Consider the following 25,797-nt stretch of genomic DNA (forward strand, 5'->3'; position numbering starts at 1 on the left):
TTCAGTGGTGAGGGTTGGGTAATGGTGTAGTAGCTGGGGTGATGGGTGCAGTAGTTGGGTAAGGTAGATAATATAATTAGGTTGAGGAATATTTTAAGTATAATAAGGTGGTATCTGGTTGAGAATGGGAGAAGGATAGATAGTAGGACTCTTGTAGTTATTAGAATATTTAAGTATGGAGATATGAAATACCTTGAGTATTAAACAAAGAGATATAGTAAAGAGACAAAGAAATTTTGTTTTGTTTTTTTTTTGTTTTTTTGTTTGTTTGTTTGTTTGTTTTTGGTGGTACTGGGGATGGAACTAGGGAACTTCTACCTCCAGGCTACACTCCCAGACCTATTTTATATTTTATTTGGAAACAGGGTCTCTTAAACCAGGCGAGGCTGGCTTTGAACCTGGGTGATCCTCCTCTCTCAGCCTCCCAAGTGCTGGGATTACAAGTGTGCACCACCACGCCCAACTAAAAAGAAAGTTTTGAGAGAAGATAGTAGATAGGCTAGAGTGAAGGATTTTGTAAAAGGAGGGGGGAGAAGCAAACAAATACAAATAAAGTAAAAAAACAAGATACAATGGCTAACTATTATACATCAAATACAAACAAACAAAAATCAACCAAAAGAAAACAAAAAGAATTAAGAAAGAAAAAAACCGATGAAAATAAAATAGAAAGAACTATCATCCCTGTGAGACAACAAAGTGAAACTACCAAACAAGAAACCCAAATAAAAGGAAAAAAGAAAAAAATAAACCCCCCAAAACCAAACCAAAAAAACAACAACAATAACAAACAGTCCTACTAATTTATGGATATGGGGCAGGCCACTATAAATATCTGAATGTCTGATCGCTGTGGTAGCTTCTGTAGTATATTCCAATATCTCTTATTTGCTTTGCACCCAATTGTCAGCTTCTGAACCCACTCTCTGAGTTTTGGGGCCCCTTTCTTGCCTATAATAACTTTGCCTTTAAGTACCAGGGTGTCAGGAGTCACTTTAAGTGAATTCTATGCAAGTCCCTGGTTCTGTAATTCCAGCCTGTAGTCTGCACCTCTGCTCTCAGTACTTTTTTGCCCAAGGGTGGTGGGCATCAAATGTAGTCTTGGAGTGACTCCTTGTGGCCCTGTGCATATATCACACCTTAAGGAACTTACTTGTGTCTCTGTATGTTCTAATTGGACTAGCCCACCTGGCCCCACAGTGCACATGGATGTACATGGTTATCGCCATGTCTGGTGGCACACACTGGGTGCACACTGGGTCCCTTGCCTCATCTGGTTGTGCACTGTTACCTGGCTCCCCAATCTGGGGCTCTACAGAATTGGCTTCTCTGCTGGATCCCACTGCTTCTCTGTGTGCACATGGTTACCAGGTCTGGTTCTGGGTCCCTGCGCCACTGCTGAGCAAACAGTGCCAGTCAGATGTTCGTGTGCAGTTTGCCACTTAAGATGTTGTAGCTCTGTGGCCACTTTCAAACACTTGGGTTTTTTTCTGAGTTTCTTGTGGCTGCCATGCTGGGACTCGTGGATTGGGCTGGGGGCCCACGATGGCTCCAGTGACTGGCAGTGTCTGCAGCAGGACTGTCATGCACTCGGGTTTTTTTGCAGTGGATCTTGTAGTTCAGAGTTACTGAATTCCTCCCACTGTCATCACTAGATCTGTTTAGGGTCATAAGCTATGTTTATTTTTATTAAGATGCTGCCTTCTCAGTCGTTGAACTTAATTTGTTTCAGCTAATGAGACATGCTGTGTCCTTCTGTCACTATTTTAGTTTACTTTTAGTTTCAGAAGAACACAGCTTATCTTGAAATTAGTGCCTTTCTTTCCCTTCATCAGGACTTTCACTCCTGAGCACTGTGAGGCTGCAGAAAACCTCTCTCTGTGTCCTTCCACCTCAGCCCCTCAACTCTCTGGTTCCCAACGCACAGTAAAAGTCCTGCAGGGGAAAAGTAACATGTGGTGAAAATTGGCTGCATGTTGGAGGCTTCTTCATAGCCCAATCTGTTATGCTTGTTCTGTACAAGTAGTAAAGGTTGTGATGGCTTTTCTTCCTTACCAAGGAATCTATTTAGTTTGGTTCATGAATATTCTGCTCATCCTTAGACTTGGAAAGTCCAAGTCTAAGGTGGAGTGGAGAGGACATTGAGGCACAGCTGCCATCTCTCTATCTGGGAAGGCCTCATCCCTCTCTGGAATTTAGATTATTTTGTTTGTTTACATACTCCACAGAGTATCCAGTGTTTTCCAGAAGTTTTTATGGGAGCAGTGGTTTGTCAGAAACTTTTACCTTTTAACTGGAAACAGAATTCCATTCTTCAATAACATTGGGGGGCATCAGAAAGCCTTGTTGATAAATCAATTCCAAATAGTTCTAAAATAGATATTAGGCTTTGAGCATATTTTTGTCTACTAACATTGGAAGAAACACACACAGAGTGATAAATGTGGTTGTGTTCCCTCTCATTATGTGTTCTTAAGGCCTTGTTACATGTAACTCCATTGGCAGAACAAAAAGGATTTGGAGTAGTAGCTGCTAACAAAGTCTGAATTTTGTTACAATTGAAAAGATCATAAAGCAGAGATTGCTTTGATATGTTGCAATGGCCTCATATGGTACTTTTAAATTTGCATTAAACAAAGCTAGATCAAGTATTATGATGGTGAGTTATATTTGCATTATTTTTTATTGGCATAAATTTTGTTAAATACTGGGGTTTGAACTCAGGAATATTCCACACTTTCAGCCCTTTTATAATTTAAAATTTTTTATTTTTGAAACAATGCTTTGCTGAGAGTCCCTTACTAAATTTCTGAGACTGGACTCTAACCTGTGATCCTTCTGTCTCAGCTTCCCAAGTACTGGGATTACAGGTGTGTACCACCTCACTTCCCTGGTTTCTGTTCTTTTTCATTACTTCAAGTAATACTCAAAAAGCAAGAATTTACTTACTAATATTTTATAAAAATGTATATAAGATAATCTTTAGATATCTGTTCTACTCATTAAAATGCAATGCTTTTTATTTGAACAGCATTTCCCGATGCTTTAGAGAACACTGATTCTTGCAGATGATCCAGGGAAAATGATTCTATAGATAATGTATCTTGGGAGTACTAGAAAATAAAATCATTCTATTAATATCACCAGTGAATATGTTAAGGATATAAATAACTGTGCAATAAACCTTTTTAACATTGACATTTTCACATAACTACTCTGTAAAGAAATCTCTCAATCCTTCAAAATCTCTCTCTCTCTCTCTCCTCTCTCTCTCTCTCTCTCTCTCTCTCTCTCTCTCTCTCTCTCTCTCATAATGGTAGTAAGAACTAAATCTAGGGCCTTGATTATCCTAGGAAAGTGCTCTGTCACCAAGGTACATGTCCAACTTTTTCTTAAATTATTTTGAGGAGGGATTTGCTACTTGCCCAGGCTGGCCTCGTAGCTGGATTTAGATTTACTGGTATGTGGCATAACACTCCTCTTTCTCTCTCTCTCTCTCTCTCTCTCTCTCTCTCTCTCTCTCTCTCTCTCTCTCTCATATATATATATATATATATATATTATATATATATAATATATATACATAATATATATATATATATATTATATATATATCCCTCTTTTTCTCTTTCTCTCATCAAGTAACATGCATTACTATTCCATGGATCTAGTGTTCTATGAAGTACACATTGGGAATTATTTTTCTAAGAGGGTAATAAAGTTAATAACAACAATCTGTAGAAAATTTTTAATTATTAATAATAATTGAGATGTAGACAGCTACATTTTTATATATAATACAGCCTAAAAGTCTGTCTTTGTAGATATTTGAGAGGCAATTGAATAGACTTTGGATTTTACATGTATTTTTCTATATGTATTTTTATGTTTCTTAATAGTATAAATCTTGCAAACAAGAAGAATGACCAGTCTTTATGAGAATAAGAAATAATGTTCACCTGAAATTATGGGCTCTCTGGGAATTTTTCAGTTAGATTTTGAATGGGAAGTTAGTTCTCTTAAAGAAGCATATCAATGTGCCTTTATGTCCATATATCTTAAATAATATGTAGGTATTTAATTGTGTTTATTTCCTAATGTCTTCTGACTTTATTGGCAAGATCTCGATGTCTTGACAATATAATCTTGAATAAAAGCTATTGATTTAATTTCCATGAAATTAGCTGGACAAGTTTTGCTAGTTGAAACTAATTTTTAGCTATTATTAATACTAATTTCTATACAGTCAAGAAACTTACTGCAGCATTTCATTTTGAATCCCACACACAAGGGTGATACAACTCCATGATGTCATTCAGAAAATTTAAATTTTTAGAAACACAATGTAAGAATTATCTCACCTGATGGTGAAACATGAATCTCTAGGCATTCTTGCACAGTGTTGATGTTCTCCTTGCCTGGAACTGCCCGAACCCCCCAGTGTTCCTCTCGTTGAAACCCTATTCATCCTTAGGGTTTCAACTTAAATGTTTCTTTCTCACAGAAAAAGAATATAACCTTCCAACAAAGCCATTAAAATTAGCTCCCTATATTTATTCTCTCTCACAATAACATATTTTCTAAAATTTTAAACTTATTTAAAATTTGAAATATTGAATTTCTGTCTGCTACTAGACTATGATCTTTATGAAGGGTGAAATTTTATCTTTTTTCTGTGTGTGTGTGTGTGTGTGTGTGTGTGTGTGTTTGTGTGTGTGTGTGTGTGTGTAACTGGAGATTGAACCCAAGGGTGTTCTAACTCTGAGCTACACTCCCAACTCTTTTTATTTTATTTTAATTATTTTTTTGAAATAGAACTCACTAAATTGCTGAAACTGTCCTCAAAGTGATCCTCCTCTCTTAGTTTCCCAAGTAATAGGATTTGAGGCATGTACCACTATGCTTGGCTATTGCTTCTTCTTTTTGTGGGTCAAGGGTTTTACTTATGCAAGATAAAGAAGTTCTGGAAATCTAATGTGTGAAAATGTGGCTATAGGTAACAATATCATGTTATATATTCATAATTTGTTAAGAGTTTACATTCTAGGTATTCTTACCACATTGGGAGAGAGGGAAAAATGATACATATGGGAAGATAATGAATTGGTTAGTTTGTGGGGAATATCTCACATTGTATATGCAATTTAAATTAACTAGTTTTACTATACCTCAATAAATTAAAAATAAAAACAAGGTATACATTTCAGCATCTCTGAATTCCATTACATAATTTGATCCTAGCAAAGCCAAGTTTAGATTGAGAGCCCCATTCACAAGTGTAGTATGATTTTGCTCTGCATCTACCTTGGTTTCAAGATAAGATAGAAGTTTAATTGATTGACTGCAAATCACATGAAATAAGTTTATATTCATAAAATTTTTCCTCAAAAATAGCTTTAAATTCAAATATTGATTTTAGTAGTAAGAGTAGTTACATTCAATTGCTCAAAACATTTGGACTTCTTTGCCAAATGTGTGTGTGGGTGTGTGTGTGTGTGTGTGTGTGTGTGTGTGTGTGTGTGTGTGTGTGTGTATGCATGCATTTGTGTGTGTATTTTACCAGGAAATGAAATTAGAGACATTCTACCTTTGAGTCACCCTCCCAGCCCTATTTCAGCCCTATTTATTTATTTATTTATTTATTTATTTATTTATTTAATTTTTTTGGAAACATTCTCGCTAAGTTGCCAAGCCTAGCTTCTAAGTTGTGATTCTCCTGTTTTAGTCTCTCAAGTACTGGGATAACTGTTGTATGTAATAGTTCTTGGCTCTAAATTTTTGTTTTAAAAGAAGTCTATATGGCTGAGGCAGTACTCCTAGTACTTGGGAGGCTGAAACAGGAAGATTAAAGGTTCAAAGCCAGGCTTAGCAATTTAGTGAGATTCTGTTTCAAAATAAAAAGTAATAGAGGTATAGTTCAGAAGTAGAAGGCCCCTGGATTCAATCCCCAGTACCAAGGGAAAAAAAGAGACTTTCTGTGTCATTGAAAAGCCTTCTGGTTAACAAAGAAACAGCTGGTGGTAAAGACACAATTTGTATTCTGTGCTCCAAATGAGACTGTGAGCACCTGTTCCCATAGGCCAGGATTGTGTGTGTGTGTGTGTGTGTGTGTGTGTGTGTGTGTGTATTTTTTTTTTAATTTATCAGCAGTTTCTTTCCATTTACTTCTAAAAGTTTGTAAACTTCTCTAAATACAAGTGACTATTCATTCTGGTATTGCTATAGTGATATTAGGTGATATAACTTGCCTGGAGTACTATTAAAATAGCCCTACAATAAATATAAGTGTAAACACTACTAATTTGTTCTAAAATGGTGATGGTTGCTAAAAACATATTTTCCTCAGTACTTTTCTTCCTATGTCTTTCTGATGCCCAAGGGAAAATTTTTTTTTTAAATCATTGCTAAAGATTAGAAAAGGTATTCAGGATGAACTTACTTCCAGCAGGTCCTAAAGAAATGCTGAAAAAGTGTTAGGAGGTTGGGAGAGAAATTCCCAACCTGCTCTTCTTCCTCCTCTCCCAGGAACACACTGGATGGTAATACTTGGTGCTAGAAAAATTGAACCCAAAGATAAGGCATTTATTTATGTCTAACAGAATGGACCATCAGGAGGGGAAAAGTGACCATTGCAGCAGAACAAAGTGATACTTGCTTTAATTTCCTGAGCATTGGGGGTCTTGTTGAGGAATTTTCTGCTTGTACATATATGTTGGAGTGTTAGACCTGTACCTTCCTCTAGTAGCTTCACTATCTTTGGTTTAACTCCACATTGATCTCCATAGTGGTAAATTTCTTAGATTCTGGTTTTCTGCAGGTTTTTTCAAAAATATAAATGGATGTTTGATTTTGTCAAATGCTTTTTCAGCACCTATTGAGATGATCATGTGATTTTTGTCCTTGGTTCTATTTGTGTGGTAGATAACATGTATTTTTCTGCAAATGTTGAAACATCCTTACTTTTCTGGGAGAAAACCAACTTGGTTGTGGCATACAATTTTTTCAATGTAGTTTTGAATGGACATGACTAGTATTTTGCTTAGAATTTCTGTATCTATGTTCATAAATGATATTGGTCTATATTTTTTCTTGAGGTATCTTTATTTTATTTTGATACTAATGTGATAGTGACCTCATAGAAGGAGTTGGGAAGAATTCCATCTCTTTTGATTGCATGGAATAACTTGGGAAGTATTGGGTTTAGTTCTTCTGTAAAGGTTTTGTAGAATTCAGCTGAAAATCCATGTGGACCTGGACTTTTCTTTGATGGTAGACTTTTTATTGCCATTTTTGTCTCCTTTTTGCTATTGTTTAGTTTAGGTTTTCTATGTACTCTTGGTTAAGTTTATATACGTTATATGTGTCTAAAACTCTGTTGATTTCTTTCATAGGTGTAGGATGATATCAAAATAAAATGTTTCTGAACATCAAAGGAAAGCATCAAGAGTCTAAAGAGAAAGCATATGAAATATGAGAAAATCTTTGCAACTATCTCTCTACTAAAGGACTGATATCTAGACTATACAAAGAATGTAAAAGTCATTACACTAAAATTTATCATTAGCAATCAGGGAGATGCAATTCAAAACTATAATGAAATTCCTTCTTACCCCAATCAGAATGGCAATCATCAAGTGTCAAATAACAATAAATATTGGCAATGATGTGGGAAAACAGAAACTCTTTTTACTGTTGATCAGATTGCAAACAAGTTCAGCTGCTATGGGAGATCAGTGTGGAGACTTCTTAAAAAACTGAAGTGGATCTATCATATGATCCAGCTATACAACTCCTGAATATCTTTTCAAAGGGGCCAAAATCAGAGAATTACAGTATTGTATGCATACTCATGTTCATAGAAGCACAGTTCACAATAGCCAAATTATGGCACCAACCCAGGTGTCCATCAACAAATGAATGTATTACATAATTATGGGAAATGCACACAATGGAATTCTACTCAGCAATAAAAAAGAACAAAATTAGGTCATTTGCAAGAAAATGGAAGAACCTGGAAAACATCTTAAATGAAATTAGCCAGTCACAAAAAGTAAAGGGTTACCAGAAAGACTCCAGACAATAGAGGAGAAATCCCAGTGGAGACAGGGAGATGGTCTAAGAAAGGGAGAGAGAGAAGACTGAGGCTCAGCAATGGAAATACTACCATCAACTATGTGTACATATATGAATATACCAATGTCAATCTCAGTACTCTGTATGGGAAAGGGAGTGGATGAAGAGGTGAGGAGAGGGGGAACAAAGTGCCATGTCCATGTATGTCACTGTTAACATGATTTATATTATAATGTGAGACTATAATGCACCAATAAAAGCACATTATTTAAAGAAAAAGAAAGAATAAGATGAGGCTAAGTAATCTTGAGAGAATACTTTGAGCCTCTCCTTTTCTCTTTTCTGTTCTTCCTCCCTTTTCTCCAAGTCTAAGCACAATCCTCATAGAAGAAGCTATTGACATCCCTTAATCTCAAAATTATCTCCAGCATAACACATTTTTATCAATTGTTTTTGTAGTAGATGATGTGTAAGTATAAGATAAAATGCAAAACAGTCTTTCTTCTTTGTGGCTCAGTTCCAACAGGCTTAAACTGACATAAATTGATTCATGTGAGATAATTTCAAAGGGCTAGACCTCTATAATGAACAATTAGCTGATCATAGTTTTTACAGCTGGAAGTTATCTAATCAGATGTCTTCATTTTACAGATGAGGATTAAGTCCTTGGCTCTATTCTGAAACAGCCATAAAAGTTCTTGGCTGCTTTAAGAAGCAACTCCAATGACTCCCCATTACCTTCTACATTCAGTGCAAGCCAACATTACTACTGGATAGAGACTTAATAGAAGCCAGAAGTGTTTCCAAAGGGACTTGGATGTTGGCATGCTTTTTTCACAAGCCACAGTTCTAACTTCCTGAGTTGGCATTTGCTGTGAATTATTCTATGTGCAAGCAGTGATACTTGTATTTAAGATCAAAGGTGGATAGTTTTTTAAAAATATATTAAGAGAATTCTAAGAGACAAACTTCACTTTATTTTTTAACGTATTCTTACTGGTACATAGTAATTAAATATCATAATGAAGTATAGAATGATAGGAAAGCACATGCACATAGCACTTAGTGTGTTTCCTTCTGGGTCCCATCCCACTTGCTCCTCTTACCCATACATGCCTTCAAGATTGATATTGATAATTTTGTAATGTACATAGAATTATTTGAAATGTTGTCTTCATTAAGTCTGCTTTCCCCCTCCACTCCACTCGAGTCTCTCCCCCTTTATCTGATACCCCTTTTGCTTCTTAGTTTTTCTCTAGGTTTCACTTATGCAATAAATCATACAACCATTCACTTTCTGAGACTGACTAATCTTATTTTTTTAGTCACTTCAAATTTGAAAATAATTCTTAATTAACTTCTACTTATTTCTTTTTAAATTTTTTGATTAACATACATTAATTTATACAAGCTAATAGAGTTACACATGAACTTTTTCATTTGAAACAGGGTCTCATTAAGTTGCAGAGGGCCTCACATGTAGCTTAGACTGGCCGCAAACCTGCAAAACTCCAGTCTTAGCCTCCCAAGTACTGGAATTACACCTGGCTCCTCAGGCACTTTTGATGCCAGCAAAATTTCTGACACTGGCAGCCCCAGTGAAGAGGGACCTCAAGTACCTACCCTCTGACCAGGCAGAAGCCTAAAGCCTGCATAAGGAGAGATGGTATCAAGAACTGTAGTACTTCCTCTGTGGTCGCACTCACAGCCAGCCCTGATAGAAGCACATGGTCAGACATGGTGTCGGGGGGGACCATGACAGGGTCATATAGCTTTCCTCTCTACAAGTGACTAGGGCCAAAATAGTGGCTTGAATCATGGATTTTCTCCAGACCCTTAGCTTCAGTACATACCTGGGAAAGGGAAGGAGCTCTAGATAAAGAAAGAGAAACCATAGATGAGAAAATAAGGTGACCTAACTTAGGGGGATGGGAGTAGGAAAGAGGGAAATTCCCTAATGTACATTCACAAACATATCAAAGTAAATCACTAAGCTAAGCATGAGAAGGGAGGGAGGAAAGAATGGAGTGGGAATTGGGAAAGGGCTAAGTGAGTGATGTGTGCATGTATGCCTCTACCATCTTGTACCCCATTAATATCTATGATTACAATGCACCAATAAAAAGGGAAAAGGTGATTTTTTCTATGCAGAAGTTAATTAGGAAGCAGTAGAAAGCAAAGTATAGTAGAGTCTAGAATTAAACTCATTACAGATTTTTGATGTTAAAGTCTTATAAAATTTATTTATTTTAAACTACATGTGTGCTTATTTCTATTGTGGTTGGTTTTCTTTGTTCTCTTTTCTTCCTCCTCATTACCACTGTGGAAATGGATGTGAACCTGAAACATCTTGTTCCATTTCTCTTCTGGTTAAATGTCACAAGGTCTCAGTGGAGAATTGGCAGTCATTCTAATTCATCTTTCATTCCTTACTTTTTGTCCTCCAAATTTGATAACTGTTTCCTTCCTTAGATAAAATTCCAGTCTCTTCTCCTACTAAAAACTATTCTCTTTTCACTTTTAAGCAGCAAACTGATTCATTATTATTCACCACTTGAAACTCTCCCCAGACTTCCTGTTCTTTTATTTGTTCTTATGGATAAGAGGATACAATGTGAGCTAGAAGATAATATTATAAAATGCATTTTATGTGAATGAATGAGGCACCAAAACAATTCTAATTATGTCTTGAAGATCAGGATAGAAAAGACAGACAATTTGGGGGGTAGGAGCATCTTTAGTAGAAGATCATAGGGCTCTGACCTTAATCTTGTCTTGTATAGAGTATTTGAATGAACACAGGGGACACATTAAATTTGCCATTGAACCAAAGTATGGAGAGATAATTAAAAGCAAAAGCAAAACAAGAAACAAATTACTCCTGTGTTTTAGAATTGTGGGCTAAATCCAAGAGAAGAAAACTTAGGAATGAATACAAAATTTATATTTAGTATTAAGAGTAGTTGATTGTTATATGAGAAAGTAATACACAGCATCTCTGTGTCTTTTTGATGATCTTAAAGGTTTTTAAGGTATTAATCAAGTACTGTTTAGAATGTCCTCTTATTATTGGTCCTGGGAATTGAACTCAGGGATGCTCTAACTCCAAGCTATACCCCCATTCCTTCCTTCAACAACTTAGCAAGACTGTCGGAAACTTACTGAGACCCTGTTTCAAAATAAAAAGGGCTAGGAGTGTAGCTCATAGCTGAAAGCCCCTTTTCTTTCATACAGTTACTTATTGTTTTCCCCTTGCCATATTGAACTCTTTGGAAGAAAGTCATTCTGCAAAGCTGACATGTCAGTGAAGAATTGTGCTCTACTTTATTGATGGTGTCATTCCTACATAAATTATTTGCAGTTGCACATAGATTTCTTTTTTCTATAGTTACTAATTTATTAAATAATTAATGTGGATCAGTATGGACCTATACATAGTTTTACACTTTGAATTATAATCTAATAGTACTTTATTTTTGTTCAAAATGCCTGAATTTGGCAATTGGGAGTTCATCCACTCCCTTTGACCTATCTTTATCAATGTGATTGCCATTATTTTGGGAGTTAGGTGAAATTCCAGGGTACTTTTGGTTTGCGTGTCTCTGATTCTTAATTATGTTGAACATTTTTTATACATTTATTGGTTATTTGAATTTCTTTTTGTAAAGTGTCTTTTTAGTTCGTTTGCCAATTTTTGTTAATTATTTTTTTCTTAGCTGTGAGTTTCTTGAATTCTCTTTATATCCTAGATATTAGACTTATATCAGAGGAGTAGTTAGTAAAATTTCTCTCCCATCCTGTTGGCTCTCTTGAGGTTTTGATAGATTTCCTTTGCTATACAGAAGCTATTCAGTTTAATGAAACCTAACATATTGATCTTCCCTTTAATTTGTTGTAGCTACAAATTTATAGTAATAAAAACAGCATGGAATTGGAACAAAAACAGACACATAGACCAATGAAGTGAATAGAAGACTCAGAAACAAATCCTTACCCTTATAGACAATTGACTTTTGACAAAGGGGCCAAAAACATACACTGGAAGAAAGATAGCCTCTTCATCAAATTGTTGGCAAAACTGCTTAACAATATGCAGAAAAATAGAAATAAGTCCCACTTTATTACCCTAAATAAGAGTCAATTCAAGATGGTCCATCTTGGACCTTGCAGCTCCTTGAAGAGGGCATAGATCCAACACTTCAACACATAGGCACAGGTAAAAACTTTCTCAAAAAATCACTTTTTAAAATGAAATTTGTACTCCTGGCTTAGAAAGCCCAGTGAAAAATCTCAAGAAAAATGGGATTTAAAGAACTTCTTAGTTTTTAGAAATGCTTCTTAGAGTGAATCCAGCAAAACCATGTGTGCCTGAGGCATTTCCCAGAATTATTTCCTGGAATCAAAGCTCTCTCTTGATTTTTTTTTTTTTTTTTTTTTTTTTTTTTTGGTGTGGTACTGAATATTCTACCTCTGAGCTACACAGAGGCTGGCTGCAAACCTTGATCCTCCTTTCTCAGCCTCCCATATGCTGGAATTACAAGCATGCACAACCATGCTTGGCTCCTTGGATGTTTTTAGAGTATGCTCATTCTATGTGCTAAAGAGATAATAGCTACCATCTATGAAAGACTTACTACATACATGATCTTATGTTTCTCTGATTCTGATAACAACTGGAGGGGGTAGATGCAATTCTTTTCATTTATACATAAGAAACTGGCAGAAAGTCTGAGCAACCTGTGACTGATATCAAGGAACAGCCTCAAGAATTCTCAATTCTCTGGAACTGTGGGGATTCCTGGCTATCTCAGAGATAACAACTATTCACGTGGGATAGAAGACCTTGTTTCAAAAATTCATATCTGAATAAGGAGAAATATAAAAATAAAATTTGAACCTTACAACTAAGCATTTGACTTCAAACCCATCAGTCTTGACAAATTGGCTTTTTGCTCTTTTACTACATGTTCTGGCTTATGAAGCACAGAACTTTTGGAAGTCATGGCCAGATAGCTATGTTATTGAGAATCATAATCTTTTACCTGATATCTCAAGAGGAAATTTAGAGTTGGAACTTTTAAAAGAAAGTGACATAATGATTGATACTAGTTCAGAGGAGCTGAGACTTAAAATCACTTTTGTTTCTTTCAAAAGCAAGAAACATTTATTTAATTCTGTAGGGGCAAAAACCCTAAGTTCATCCTTAGGGCAACATTTTTTTTTTTTGTTTCTGTCTGATCCTCCCCCATACGTTATGCTTCTATCCTCAGAGGTCTATGAAATATTTCAAACAATAACAAGATGATTTGCAGTTTTTGAAAATAGTAAGTAGCTAGCATAGAACATCAGATTTTATTGTTTCTAAACTTTCTATTAAAACTTTATATATTCTTCCTTGTACCTGCAGAGAATATTTACTATATCAGTGTTATTTCTCAGTCTTGGCTGATTAATATTCTGGCAATAACATTGAGAAAACTACTGTTTCTGTAGAATTAACATTAGCACATTCTTCTTGGAAGATCACATTCTTCAGTCTGCAGTCTGATAATTCTCCAGTCTGCTGGCATAGGGCCACAGTAAACTGGAATGTCTTTTGTTTTATCTACCTCTGTGAAAGTTGGTGGGCTTACTTATTATTGCTCTTCATAGAGCATGACTATATTTATTGCCATTTGGTGCAAGCCTATCCAGCCACATGATTCCAAGGCAATTATTTTAAAAATAAATTCTTAAAGTTTTTACTAGACTATTAGGTAAGTGCTCCTGAATCCTATATGGTGGTATCACTATTCACTCTGCAAGGCAAGAAGGTGAATGTAGGCAAAGGGAACATTGAGGATCCCTTGCCACAAACTAAATTAGACTCTACACAAGTGAGAACAGTCTCTTACATCATTTCAGTTATTCATATACATAGAGTAATAAACCTGGTTTAGATATAGAGAAGAGTTGCTATAATAGCCTTAGCCCATGGAATGCCGGATTTTATTTGTTGATTACTTGGGGAACTCTCTTCTAGAACCCAGGCAGAAATAACCTGATTTCTGTCTATTAGGAGTTTTAAGAAATACATTTTGTACAGAAGCAATACATAAGGTCCCTCATGATTCATCTATACCCATGCCTTAAACCAATTAGAGTCAATGATTATTGGCATTTTTCTGGATCAGGGTCCATGACATTGTACTTGAGCCCCTGTCCCTGATCACTGTTATATTGCAAAATAGAAACATAGTTATTGGTGTATTTATATCATATCCTTCCAATTAGGTTTTCTGGTATGTTGTCCTAACTTGAAGGATTCAAATCCAGCTTTTTAAATCTAGAAGTACCAATCCTGGCTTATTTTTCTCCCTTTTCTTTTATCATCTGTGATTAATAATCATCTACCTTTCAAAATGTACTTCATCATCCATACCTCTAGGAGGTTAATATCTTCTCTTTATTTTGGAGATTTTAAAAATAAATAAATAAATAAATAAATAAATTATTAATTTATTTTATTGGTTCATTGTACTCATAGATCTTTATCGATTTCAAGATGAGAGAGACATACATGCACACATCACTCATTTTGCCCTTCCCCAATTCCCACCCTATTTCCTTCCTACTTCCTCCTTCTCACGTTTGGATAACTGACTTTGATGTGTTTATGACTGTCTATCATGAGCATTAGGGAATTTACCTCTTTCCCCCTCTCACCTCCCTCAGTTAAGTTGCCTTATTTACTCATCTAAGGTTCTATTTTTTATTGGTACATTGCAATTATATATCATATTGAAATTCATAGTGATACAAACACATGCACATATCACTTGGTGAGCTTTGCCCTGGGTCCTGTCCAGCTTTTTTCCATTCCCTGTACATGATCTTGATATTGGCATTGATACTTTCATATGTATGCATAACATCAATGGAAGTGTTTTCTTCATTAATTTTCCACCTCCTATTTTAATTTTGTTCTTTTGGTTGCTGAGTAGAATTTATTGTGTGTATATTTCATAATTTTGTAATCCATTCATTTGTTGGTTCCATAATTTGGGCACTGTGAATTGTGCTGCTTTAAACATGGATGTGGATATATCAATATAATATTATTATTTTATTTTCATTGAAAAGATACCCAGGAGTGGGATAGCTGGATAGCGTGGGCTTCTATTTCCAGTTCTCTGAGTAACCTCCACACTCATCTCCATAGCAGCTGCCCTAATTTGCCATCTAACAAAAAGTGTAGACAAGTTTCTATTTCCCACATCCTCTTCAGTATTTATGATTGTTTGACATCTTAGTGATTGCCATTCTGATTTGGTTTAGACGGAATCTCAATGTAGTTTTGATTTGCATCCCTCTGATTGCTAATGATGTTGAACTTTTAAAATATATTTTATACTGGACATTTGTATTTCTTCTTTTGTGAAGTGTCTCTTTAGTTTGATTACCCATTACTTGATTGGGTTCTTTTCTTTGTAATGGCAAGTCTTTTAAGATTTTTGTATATGGTAGATATTAGTCCTCTGTCAGAGAAGCAGCTGCTAAAGACTTTATCCCATTCTACAGGCCCTTTTTACACTCTTAATGGTTTTCTTTGCTGCAGAAAGCTTTTAATTTAATATCATCTCTCATTTATTAATTCTTATTTTAATTTACAGAGTTTGGGGCATCTTATTGATGAAGTTTCTACCAGTGCCTATATGTTGAAGTGTTTGTTGGTCGTAGGCCCTCCTCTAGTAATTTCAGAGTCTCTGGTCCAATTCCTGGGGCTTTAATCCATCTTGAGTTAACTTTAATATTCTCTCTTTGTGCCTTTTTTTTTTTTGTGTGTGTGTGTGTGTGGTACTGGGGTTTCTGGAAACCCTTCTACCTCTGGGCTACACTCCCAGACCTATTTTTTATATTTTTATTTGGAAACAGGGTTTCTTAAACCAGTGAGGCTGGCTTTGAACCTGTGTGATCCTCCTGTCTCTGCCTCCCAAGCATGGGGATTACAAGCATACACCACCATGCTCAGCTTCTTTGTGACTTTTTTAGAATTATATTCTGTTCAGCATTGGTTAAAATTGTGTATGTGATAAGTGACTTTTGAGAAGAAATATAGGACTCTAAAAATCTGCTTGTAATAAATTGAGATGCTTGGCCCTTGGTAAGGAATATGGCTGACTGGACCAGTGTAGGGTTTCTAAAGTCAGCAGCACCAGTGTGTGAGGGCTCCTGTTGCTCATATTGTCTGGTCATACAGTGAGGAAGGAAGGTTTTCTCTCATTTAGAGGTTAAGGAAAAACTAGCCCTCTGCTGAATTCCTTAATAACTATGATCTTTTTAACCAGAGTTTATACAAAACTACTTTGAAAGTTCTTTCACAACTCCTGGATATGTTTGTGTTTTGATCTGTGAAGTAATATGAACATAAATATTTGTCTGCTTTGATGAACTCTTACAAGTGAGGAAAATTTGAATTCTATAGATCTGCAGGTTTGGACTGCAAAGATTTATCATTGGATTGCCTATGAAATCAAAGCTTAGAAGAATGACTCTCAGTGCCTGCTATCAACTACTTCATGTTTTCAGAAATTAGATGTGATGGGGTGCAAAGAAAAACCACAAGGATGGCATTGTGACATTGTGCAGCAGTGTGTATCATTCACTGCTAGATTTTATAGAACATTTTCTACTGGGAAAAATGAAATTTCATAAGCAGGAGAATATATGATTAAACACATTGAATCAAGTTATTTCACTTATTATAAATATAAAAATAAACTCTTCATACAAAGGACTAAGTCCTAACCACTTAGTCACAGTGCCTTCACCCACCCCTAACCCTTTGAAATCACCAATATGTTCTCACTTTCTATAATTTTGTCATTTTGAGATTTTTTTTACTAGTGTGCTTGAATCCTTTATTTTTTATGAAAATATATTATCTGGGATGGAATCACAATGTAATTGCTTGATTTTTAAAAATAGAATGAATTTACTTTTCTACATAAAGTTGTTTAGTATGTGCTTACATCAAACTGGCCATTCAGCTGGGCATGGTGGCGCACTCTTGTAATCCCCGCACTTGGGAGGCTAAGACAGGAGGATCATGCAGGTTTGAAGCCAGTCGCACTGGCTTAAGAGACCCTGTTTCCAAATAAAAATATAAAATAGGTCTGGGAGTGTAGCTGGAGGTAGAAGGGCTTCCAGGAACCCTAGTACCACCAAAACAAAAAACAAAAAACCTCACCATTCAATTCAATAATATCAAATAAGTACTTTCAATGATAATATTCATATAATCTGGTCTAGAAAAGCCATAGCTTCTGACTGGCAAATAGAGGACTCAAGAATCTACTAATGTGAGATAGTAAAAATAGGCTGTGGAGAAATTATTAAAATGTTGGGCAACACCAAGTGTTGTGTGCATGTATATCAATGACAACATGATTTACATTATAGCATAATACTATTATGCACAAATAAAAGCATATAAAATATTTTAATAAACAAATTGGGCAAGAAATCTTCATCTCTAGAAATTCATATTGGACAAAAATTTATATTGTGTAATATATTAAAAAGAATCTCAAATATTTACAGTGCCTTCAACCAGGAAACAATTGTTGGGAATATTATATGAATGGACTAATATAGTATGTGATCTTTTGAAACTGGGTTTTTCACTCTGCATAGTTCCCTTGAGATCTAAGTTTTACTGCATATTAGTACTTTGTTTCTTTTCAGTGCTCAAAAGTATTCTATGATATGGATATACTACAGTTTGTCTAATCATTCATCAAGTAGACAATATCCAGTTGTTTCTAGTTTGGGGTTATTACAAATAGAGAGGCTATAAACATTTGTAAATAGATGTTTGTGTGTATATGTTTTCATTTTTCTGAGATAAATAACCAGAAGTGTGATTTCTGTATCATATGATTCAGTATTTAATTTTTAAGAAACTCCCAAATTATTTTTAGAGTAGCCACACAAGTTTGTATTTCCACTTTTTACATATTCTTGCCAAGAGAAGCTATATCATTATTTTTATTTTATACTTTATTTGGAAACAAGGTCTCACTAAGTTGCTGAGAGCCTCATTAAGTAGCTGAGGCTGGCTTCAAACCTGTGCAATTCTCCTGTCTCAGCCTCCCAAGCACTGGGATTACAAGTATGTGCCACCACACCCAGTATTATTTTTATTTTAGCAGCTTCAGTAGATGTATAGTACTCCCCACTTCTATTTATTTGTTTATTTGTTTATTTATTTATTACTTGTTTATTTATTTTTATGGTACTAGAGATTAAACCAAGGGCATTCTACCTCTGAGCTACACCATCAGCTCTATTTTTAGCTCTTTATTTTGTAACAGGTTTTCAGTAAGTTTGGAGGGCCTTACTAAGTAGCTGAGTCTGGCTGCTAACCCAAGGTCCTCCTGTCTCAGACTTCCAAGTACAGAAACTCATAATGCAGCAGCTTTTGGCTGGGTTTGTTAAGTTTCTTATTAGAACTACTTTCTTTGTCAAAGCCATGCACTTGCTAAATATTAGATTAGTTGTGTTGAGTTAGTATGTTGTTAAAAAATACTTCAGAGGCTGTATAGAATTTGAACATGCTATATTATCTTTTGTATTTTCTTCTCAGGCATATTAATGTTTGATTAGTTCAGTGTATCTCTTCTCAGTGTGTTGGACACTAATGTATAAAAGTGACAGTTTCTTCCCACTTACTTGGCTGTGGAGAGCTACTTACCCAGATTATACCACTGACTGCCAATTATTATGAACAATCTTATCATTACTTCCTTCCCTGTGTAGATGGTATATTTGATGAGATTTCAAACATCTGTTCTTCTTCCAAATGTAGCTCAGTGACTCAGTTTCCCTTCTCCAGAAGTAGAATTGAAGAGAATTCTAATCACAAGCCAGTCAAGTGGAAAAGAGTGATACCATAAATTTACCAAGGCACCAAAAAAAAAAAAACCAGCCTATTGGGAAGAAAACATATAAACCACAGTAATTTGAACTATCACCTGCTTAAGTGTTCAAGTCAAAGAGAACTCTAAATCATAAATACATGCATTTATAGTCTTTCACTGGCACGGAGGAAGAAGAAATGTAAAGGAACTGTAGCTGGAAAGAAAATTTAAAGCACATCTCTATACATTCCTCTATTACGTGTGTGCTTTTAGGCTATTCAAAAGGCCCCATATTTTCAGAAAAAAACATACAGAAACACTGCTTTTTCCAGAAACGCTATTGATAGAAGTGCCTTCAAGAAGATCAAATATAGAAGATGTTTTCTTCCACTTTTGTTAGCCTCATGAGGATGGCAAACAAGATTTTAAAATTCTTTAATCCAAGAAGTTTGGAGTTCACTGATGCCCCTTGGTATGATTAACTATGAAAATATGTTATCTTCTGGCAGATTGAAATAGCTGTATTTTTAGGAACAGGTCAAAAAGGTTTCCTCAGAATTGTCACAAGTGTCAAAAACCTTAGATCCAGGTCAAATGTAGCATGTATTTTCTACCCAGTTGTTATAAAAAAAAAAAAAAACAAATACTTAAGAATGTAGAAATCTAGTATTCAAACAATTTCTGAAGAAATAAGCAAGGCATTTTAATGAGTTAAACAGGAAAAAAACTTTTAATGAATAATGCTGTCTTGTTTTGAAGACTACTTCTGAAATAATATAAGGTTCTCTTTGAATTCATTTTTCCTTCTCTCAGGCGCTATACAAAATTTTATTTTGTATTACTGCAGGCTCTGAAGGCTGCTATTGCCTTTACCTATCTTGTCACATCATGTGTTAATAAACCTTCATATATTAGATTATTATAGAAATATAGAGTAAACTGATTTTGCTTTGAGATCTGTTACAATTGTTATTTCTGCCTGAAAAAAAAACCTTTGGCTTATTTACTAGGAATAATTTTCCTGGGATTTGTTTGACTAAAATATTTTTATTTTATCTTCTTTCTTTAAAAAATGTATCAAGGTAAAATTACATAGAAATTTTAAAGGTATCAAATATGTCTTCTGAAATGGTCATGTATATTAATATTTATAGTTGACATAAATCACGAGGGTTGTAATCTCATCAGTGGATAAATCTATTGTAATGGATTGATTGGGTAGTAACCTAGGCAGGTATATTGGCTGGAGAAAGTGGGTCCCTGGGCGTGTGAACTTAGGAATCCCCTCGCTTGCTCTTTCTTTCTTCTGGCCCCAGTGATGTGAGAGCAGAAACTTTTTGCTCTCTCCCTCTCTGCTTTCTGCTGCTATGCCCTTAGCTCTGCAGAACTAGCCTCATATCAACTGAACCTCTAAAATCTCCAAAACTGTGAGCAAAATAAATATTTTTTTACTGCCTGGCATGGTGGCACATGCTTATAATCCCAGCATTTGGGAGGCTGAGATCAGAGGATTGTTGTTCAAGGTTAACCTCAGATACTTAGTGAGGTTCTTTGCAACTCAGTGAGACCCTGTTTCAAAATAAAGAATAAAAAAAATAGAACTGGGGGTGTAAATCAGAGGTAGAATGCCCCTAGGTTTCATTGCAAATGCAGCAAAACAAACAAACAAACAAACAACCTTTTTTCCTCTAAATTGTGTGGTCGGGATTATTGGGTCACAGCAGTGAAAATGCTGAGACACCAGGCCAGCTACACAGCACTGCTATTGCCCTAGAAAGTTTCCTCATGCTCCTTTCCAGTCTATCTTAACTATCTCCCAAAACCAAAGCAACTGCTATTTTAATTTCTATACCCATAGATACTTCTCACAAAAATGGAATCTTGCAATATATATTTATCTGGTTCTATTGATCAGCATGTTTTTTTAGGTTTAGCTATGTATCAATATCTTTTTATATTACTGAATACTAGCCCAATGTGTGAAAGTACTACAGTTTATTAAAGCACTCTACTGGTCATAGACAATTTGGATTGTTTCCAACTTTTTTGCTATTATTAAATGCTTAGTGAATTTTAGTAAAAGTTTAAGCACATGTTTTTAATTTGTATGAGTGAATTACTAGAAATGAAATTTATGAATGTATATGTTACATATATATATGTAAACATAAGGTACAAATAACTTCTCTAGTTGTTATACTATTTTATAGTTTCATCCATGGTATATGATAGTAGCCATTTCTTTGAATGTTCTTGAACATTTGGAATTTGAATGAGATTTGCAGCTGCACTAAAACCATTAAATACTTAGGTATGAAGTATATAAAATATTTATATCTATAGAATATTATTTATATTGTTGCTATAATGCTGCTGATTCTGCTGTTGAACTTATTCATAGATCTTTTTGTTTTAGTTATTGTGCTTCTTAGTTCTTTTTCATTTTGTTTTACTTTATATTCTCTATTTCTTGTTAGTGTCTATATTTGCTGAGAGTACTGTTTTTTTCATATTTCTTAAACATATTTTTATTGCCCAAAGAATTCTTATCATGAATGCCATAAAATTATTTCAGATAATTTTAATACTCCAGATCTTGGTGTTCTTTCACTTAGTTTGAAATCTTCCTTTTTTTTTTATAGTGAAAGCTTTTTTTCCCATTGAAACCTAAAACTTTCATATTGGACAATGAAACTGTTTTTTTTTTTTTTTTAACATTCTGTTTTCTCTGGCTTTCTCTGACACTGTTCTGACAGATAAAGGTGAGCCACTGCCTCTTCTCATGCCATTCTAGTGGGAAGGGGAGACTTGCCTTATACTTCTGGGAAAAGATCAAAGCCCAGGATCTTTTCATCATCTCCACCGCTGCCATAGGATAAGGACTTGTTACCATTTGTCAACAGGGATGGAAATTCTGGCTCCTGATGTAGTCTTTTCTAACCTTTCTCTCACACACAGGATTATTGATGCATCTTATTACAGCCTTACAGAACGACTGTTTTACTTTCCACTAAAACTTTAATGGGTGAGGTGGGCCTAAAAAGTATATACAGTTTTAGTATGATGCAGTGGTCAACTTGTATAAGTTTTTCATCTTGGTAGGCTACCTTTTTTTTATTTTTGGCTTTTATCAGTTTTTGATTTTTTGTTTTTGTTTTGTTTTCCCACCCCCCATGGCTCTAGCATTTCTCAGTTAATTTTCTTATCTTCAAGGGTGAAATATATGAAAAAAATCCACAGAATTCGCTATTAGCCATTTTGCATATTTTAAAGTCCCGAGACAGTTTTCTCATTTTCTATTTTTTTGCTTCTTCATATGTTTATTTTACATATGATTTTTGTGGAGTTTTACATTGTACTTAGAGAAATAGAGAAAAGTATATCTATCCCATCTTCCCAGAAGTGAAAATATTCTGCTGTTCTTTTGTGAAATAATTTATCCTTGATGCTTGAAACTTTCACAAAAACTATAGAATATGCTGGTCAATTTCTAAAAAAAAAAAAAAGCTTAGGATTTAGTAGGGAATATATGAAATCTATGGATGAGTTTGGGAAAAATTGTCATATTTAAAATACTATCTTTTGTAATCCATTACCACTAATAGAGATCTTCATATGTTTTAATCATTAATTTCACTCATCAAGTTTTATAGTTTTCACAATATAAATTCTGCAAATTTATTATGTACTTTATATACTTTACCTCTAAGTATGTAATGGCTTCAGAGATATTTTTTATATAGTATAGGTTTTTTTAATTTAAATTTTTAATTTTTCAATGAAAGTATACATATTGACTCAGTCTTCAAATTAAAATCTTATTTTCATATTTTACTGCAGATTTTAAAAATTTTCTATATAGATAACTCTGGTACTGCCAAACAAGACAGTTTTATTTTTTCCTTTTCTCAATCAGAATGTTTTACTTTGGTTTTCTTATCTATTTGTGCTTATTAGAATTTCTAGTGTAATATGGAATAGAGGTGGTAAGAGCAAACATTCATGTCATACACTTAACCTTTTAGATAAAGTATTTGCTATTTAGCCACTAAGTATGATATTATTTGTGGGATTTTTTAATAGCCTTCATCTGAGGATGTTCTTATCTAGTTTTAGTTTGCTAAGAAGTGTTAAAGTTTGTCAAGCTGAAGAAAAAATTATATCACTTAGAAATTTGGATCCATAAAGAGAATTGAAAATTTCAGAAAAATATATTTATCAAACTGCATTACATTTTTAAGAACTATAATTTCTTTTAAACACAATTGATTTAAAAAATATTGTGCTTCATATATATATATATATATATATATATATATATATATATATGTATATATATGTAGGAGGAGAGTATGTGACAGTAGCACAAAGAATGATAGGGAAGTATAATATTGTACACACAAAGAATGATAGGGAAGTATGCTATTATATGTTCTTGACATCATAATTAACTAATATAGTATTAATGTATTTATAATATTTATCAAAGTTTAATAAATTAATAACCAATACACACTGCTAAATAATTACACTAATAAATATTTTTTTCTCTCTTTATTTATTTTTTATATAACAATTTTTTATTGAACATAAATAGTATACATTTACACTATATTTGGTGCCCTTTCCCCCCCCGCCCCCATTTTCCCTTCCCCCCTCCCGCCAATGGTTGTCCAGGTTAACCATGTCTTATTCATAATTTTACACATGTTCAAGTGTAGACCCTTATTAATCAAGACCGGCCTTCCTCCTCTACTATCTTACCATCCAAACTTAGCTAGTATTTCCCCTTCAATATCTGGAGTCCCACTGGTATTCTTTGTGTTTCCTAGTTTGGGCATATTAGAGGAAACATATGTATCTTCTTCTTCTGTGCTTGGCTGATCTCACTTAACATAATGTTCTCCAGGGCTTTCCATCTTCTTTCAAATGATATAATTTTGTTCTTCTTTATGGCTGAATAGAATTCCATTGTGTGTATTTCCCACAGTTTTGCTATCCATTCATCTGTTGATGGTGATCTGGGTTGGTTCCATATTTTGGCTATTACAAATTGTGCTGCTATGAACATAGGTATGCATATGTTGCTGTAGTTCTCTGAATTCAACCCCTTTGGAAAGATACCCAGGAGTGGTATAGCTGGATCATATGGTGGATCTATTCCCACCTTTCTTAGGAATCTCCACACAGATCTCTATAGTGGTTGAACTAGTTTGCATTCCCACCAACAGTGTAAAAGAGTTCCTCTTTCCCCACATCCTCGCCAGCATTTGTTGTTATTTGATTTCTTTATGCTTGCCACTCTGACTGGGGTTAGATGGAATCTCAGTGTAGTTTTGATTTGCATCTCCCTGATGGCCAGTGATGAAGAACATCTTTTCATGTATCTATTAGCCCTTTGTATCTCTTCTTTTGTGAAGTGTCTATTTAGTTCATTTGCCCATTTCTTGATTGGGTTGTTTGTTTTGCTAGTGTAGAGTCTTTTGAGCTCTTTGTATACTCTGGATATTAGCCCCCTATCAGAATGGTGGCTGGTAAAGATCCTTTCCCATTCTGTAGGCTTCCTCTTTAGGTTATTGATAGTTTCCTTTGATGAGAAGAAACTTTTTAGTTTGATGTTATCCCACTTGTTTATTCTTGCTTTAATTTCCTGAGCTTTGGAGGTTTTGTTGAGAAAGTTACTGCCTGTGCCAATATGTTGTAGTGTTGAACCTATGCTCTCCTCTACTAGCTTCACAGTCTCAGGTCTAATTTCTAAGTCTTTGATCCATCTTGAGTTGATTCCTGTGTTTGGTGAGATATAGGGGTTTAGATTCATCTTTTTACAAATGCTTAGCCAGTTCTCCCAGCACCACTTGTTGAAAAGGCTGTCTTTTCTCCAGCGTATGTGTTTGGCCCCTTTGTCAAAGATTAATTGACTAAAGATGTGTGGGTTTATTTCTGTATCTTCTATTCTAATCCACTGGTCAGTATATCTGTTTTTGTGCCAGTACCATGCTGTTTTTACTACTATTGCTCTATAGTATAGTTTGAGGTCTGGGATTGTAATGCCTCCTGCGTGTTTCTTGTTATTGAGAATTGCTTTGGCTATTCTAGGTCTTCTTTCTCCATATGAAATTCATGATTGATTTTTCTAGGTCTCTGAAGAATGTCACTGGTATTTTAATGGGAATTGCATTGAACCTATAGATCAGTTTTGGCAGAATGGCCATTTTGATGATATTTATTCTGCCTATCCATGAGCACGGGAGATCTTTCCATCTTCCAAGGTCTTCTTCAATTTCTTTCTTTAATGTTTTATAGTTTTTGTTGTAGAGGTCTTTTACATCTTGGGTTAGGTTTATTCCTAGGTATTTTATTGGTTTTGAGGTTATAGTGAATGGAATTGTTGTTTTTATTTCTTTCATTGTGGATTCGTTGTTGGCATAAAGAAAAGCCACTGATTTCTTTAGGTTGATTTTGTAACCTGCGACTTTGCTGAATTTGTCAATCAGGTCCAGAAGTCTTTTGGTTGAGTTCTTTGGGTCTTACAGATAAAGGATCATGTCATCTGCGAATAAGGATAATTTTAATTCCTCTCTTCCTATGTGAATTCCTTTGATTTCCTTCTCTTGTCTGATTGCTGCAGCAAGAGTCTCAAGGACTATATTGAAAAGGAGTGGTGATGGTGGGCATTCTTGTCTTGTTCCTGACTGTAGCGGAAATTCTTGCAGTTTTTCCCCATTCAGTATAATGTTGGCTTTGGGTTTGCAGTATATTGCCTTAATGATGTTGAAGTACTTTCCTTCTATCCCAATTTTTTGCAGTGTTTTTAACATAAATG

Source organism: Muscardinus avellanarius, assembly GCF_963383645.1.
Source record: "Muscardinus avellanarius genome assembly, chromosome: 14".
Lineage (NCBI taxonomy): Eukaryota > Metazoa > Chordata > Mammalia > Rodentia > Gliridae > Muscardinus > Muscardinus avellanarius.